This window comes from Pinus tabuliformis, chromosome 3_2, assembly GCF_031772625.1.
Source record: "Pinus tabuliformis cultivar Carrire ecotype Pingquan chromosome 3_2, CPIR1, whole genome shotgun sequence".
NCBI lineage: Eukaryota > Viridiplantae > Streptophyta > Pinopsida > Pinales > Pinaceae > Pinus > Pinus tabuliformis.
Window position 1 is genome coordinate 1,170,600,116 of NC_142302.1, and position 3,985 is coordinate 1,170,604,100.

A 3,985-nucleotide genomic window follows, 5' to 3' on the forward strand; every position below is an offset into this window, starting at 1 on the left:
TGAAAACGACTCTGTTGCAGCTTGCATAAAGGTAAAGGCTGCATTTTTTGGTGGTTGGTTCAGACTGCACCCCAATCCCTAACAGAGATGGCAATGAGGTCCTTTCAACCTTTTCTGGAGCTCCAATGAATTACAACTCTCCTATTCTGATCTAAGCAACTGAAAGCAAAATTAACCATAAGCTAATACTACTTAATCCTATTAAAGAAATCAAATCAGCAAATTGTGTTCTTGAAATGCATATCAAAACAAGTAAACAAAGTGCTGGAAAGAAAGGTAAATAACACTACAAAGAAGAGGAGGTCTATGGCTCTCAGGTTGGGCCCTAACCTGAGAGCTATAGCTCCCTTAAAAACTCAGAATTGAATCAAAAGCTGCCTGTCTTTATTGAATAATCATGAGTCTAACATCATGCCAAAACTGGCTTACAAAAAGACTAATTGGCTAACCAAATTTACTAACTAGCTAATCCCAAAAATGACTAACTCCAATGAGGTCTTAAGCCCTCTTATTTATACAATTTGAGTACCCAACAGTCCTCCTAAAATTTAGGGACTTGGCTGCCCAAGACTTGTAGTTAACAGCAGTCCAACTTGACCTGCTTGGCTGCCCTTCAGCTCATTGATTTGGTGGCCTTTGAACTCCGAGCTGATGGTGGAGAATTCAAGGTAAGGGCCCATAAATGAGGGGGACACCTTCCTACAAATCCTCTAGCTTGTTCTCCCACGAATTTGGCTGCCAAGTGCTCATTAAGACCTTCAATTTTGTCTCCAAGTTGACCAAAAAGGCTACACAAAGCACCCATTAGACTTGTTGGCAAAATGACTAACCAAATTCACTCTATTAACATAAAAATAATCAAAAACATGCAATAAACAAATGAGAATGGTGGACTAAGCCAAATTAGGAGGTTGAATGAGCCCAAATAATTGTACATTTTTGGGGCTCATCATCACCCCCCTACTGAAAGTGTTGCTCATCCTCTAAGCAACCAAATCTCTCCCCTTGTCTTTGATGGCCCTGGTGACTTCCTTGGCTAGCATCTCGGCCGATTTCTCCTTTGGCTTCACGCTTTTCAAACTTTCCTGTAGAAACTGTTTGCTGGCTTCCTGTAGAAACAGTCTTTGTCTTCCTATAGAAACAGTCTGCTAGCTTCCTGTAGAAACAGTCTACTAGCTTCGTGTAGAACCAATTTCACTGATTTTACTTGCTTGGCTGGGGGTGCCTTCTCCTTGAACTGCGTTTCCTGAAAGATGATGAATCCCACACAAATGGAAAGTCTAATGTATTATAAAAGCACACACGTACAATGAACTGCCCGAGAATAGATATTGCATGCCAAAGCTGGATGGGAAAAAGTGTTTCCAGGCCTTTAAATCACTATTTTTCCATTGGTTAACCTTGATTCACGTTTCTGTTCCTGACATGACAATACTTACCGACTGCGGCAGCTTTCTTTTCTTCATAAAATGCTTACTGCAATAGCAAATATGGGAATAATAACAGATTTGTATCCCAAAGCCAACCCAAATATAACATTAGTTGCTGCTCCAATCCTACATGAATCGGCAACATCTTGGACAGGGCTGTAAGCATTACTAGTGTAGTACTCAGTGACAAAACCAATAACAAGGCCAGACCACAAACCAACAGCACCACAGAAGAAAAGCTCCCAGTTCTTTACAACCTTCTGGGCACCAAGATTGAAGATAGTGAAGGGTGAAGGCAATGCAACTAGGCTTACAGCAGCAATGCCAATAGTCATCACTACTGTGGAGATAATAAGTTGCTTTTCCAATGCAAGCTCAATTTCCTTCACAGCCTTGATCTCAAATATGTTAGTTGCAAACAGAGTTGTGATTAAGCAAGCAATGATACCCATTGAACTAATAAGCAAGGGATAACACATGGCAGTAAGATCATGAGAGTTTCCAAATGATGATAGGGATGCAACAACCAGAGCTGCACAGGAAGATTCAGCATCATCTGAAACAGTTTTCCCTTGTCAAGTATTACTTCTACATCCTCTTCGCTGACTCCTTTTAGACGCTTCCGAAGTTTATCATCAACAAACAAAGAAATATATTCTGGTGACATTGTATTCAAATTAATAAAGAATTCAAATGATGAATTCAAAGCATTTTGGAAAGTTTTATCATTGCTAAATGCCATGCTAATAATTTTTTCATACTTATCAAGAAGGTGCTGCACAAAGTCAACTGAATATTTCAGCGTCTCTGGAGTTCCATGAGTACTTGTTCATTTTTTCACTTTGTTGCACAGGTACTAAAAAAAATGTCAACGCACACAGAGAATGCAGCATGCACGGATTGAAGCAGTTGAGAATTGGTGGTCTTTTTGGGATAACAAGAGACACCTTTAGAAGCTGAATTACATTTTAGATGGTGGTTTACAGTGGAAGAGATTGTTACTAAAACCAATTCTTATCCCAAAGCTTGCAAATATTTAGCCGAGCAACTTTAATTGAGGCGTGATTCACGTGAGAGAGAGAAGTGGCCAAGTGTACGTGGCCTCATGCGACCAGAAGTATTGTTCCTCACTGTAGTCTAATTATGAACTGTAGTCCTCTGCCTGTAATCACTTACCATCAAGCACGCTGAAGTTTAACTGTTCACCACTGCCCGTTTTCAATTTCCTTCCTGAGATGGCTGAGCGCACGTGTCTCATTCACCCACCAAGTGCTGTTGAACTGGATGAGGGTGGCCAGTTAGCTGGCCACCAATTTGTCTAAATCCAACCATCTCATTGTTCACGCAGTTCTCGAATTACATTCATGCAACAGAGGAATTAGTTTAGTCACGTACCTGCAAGTTGACTGCCTGCTGTGAAGCTTTTTACTGCTGCATGCTTGGATTCCTTGGTTGCATGAGGGCGTGGCTAATGATTTTTGATTGCTTTTCCTTGTGTAGGTGTCCTCTGGCCGGATCTGAGCTGCATGCAATCGTTTCCACGTTCAACTCTGCACGTTCAAGCTGCTGCTGCTGCATGGTCACAAAACCAGAACTTCTTTTTGCCATTTCTCCCAAACCGTAGATCAGATTGATCTGAAACTCGGTGAGCATGTTCCTACCATCATTATGCATCTCCCATAGATAATTCGTGATCAATGGATGCACGGAGTTCGAGAAAAATGGAAAATGGTTGAAGATTTCAGAGGTCGATTTCTCGGAAACCGTGCATCGGAATTGGATGAAACTGCTTGGGTAGGTTACTATCACCCATGTGCATCTCCCCATGAAACAGGTTTTGAAACGGATGCACGGTCATGGAGAAAATGCAAAAATGGCTGATGGTGATGGAGGTTGATTTCTTGGAAACCGTGCACCAGAATTGCATGAAACTGCTCAGGCATGTTGTCATCAACCTTGTACAATTCCCCATAAAACGGTTTGTCAAATGGATGCATGGTTTTCAAGTTATGGCAAAAACAAATTCTGCTCTATGTGTTTTTGCTTCAAGGCACTTTGCATTTTGGTTGCATGGTATGACAAAATGAATTTTGGCTGTGATGCAGGTATGGAGATGATGGAGGAGGAGTTGGAAGATTGCATGAGGACTTCTAAACCCTTGAGGAAGCTACCATGCTTGCCAAACCACTTTTTGAAATGCATGCCTAGCTTCCCACAATTTCTACAGGAAGTTCCTGTAGAAGCACAATGAGAAGCACAAGGAGGTGGAAAAAATGATGGAAAAAGGAAATGGATGGACACACAAGTGCTTGTAGGCCTAATCAACAGATTCCCACCATCAGATTCACTTTTGAAATTGGATTTGGCTCGTCCAAAGGTTCTACAGGATATTTCCTGTAGAAATACAGAGCTTCCTGTAGAAGGCAAGAAAATTCCTTTGACCTTGATTTGAGTGCTCCTCCTATCATGAAACGTCCTTCTTGCAACCTGCAATGTCATTGCTGCAACATGAAATTATTCAATGGAGATTAGCTTTATTTTTCTTTTTCTGTTTT

At 41.1% G+C, this 3,985-nt stretch overlaps 1 pseudogene; it reads right to left on the reverse strand.

Moving 5' to 3' along the window:
- Nucleotides 1–1,462: 1,462 nt before the first annotated feature.
- On the reverse strand, nt 1,463–1,882 carry LOC149184875 (pyrophosphate-energized vacuolar membrane proton pump pseudogene; annotated as a pseudogene).
- Between the last annotated feature and the right edge of the window lie 2,103 nt (nt 1,883–3,985).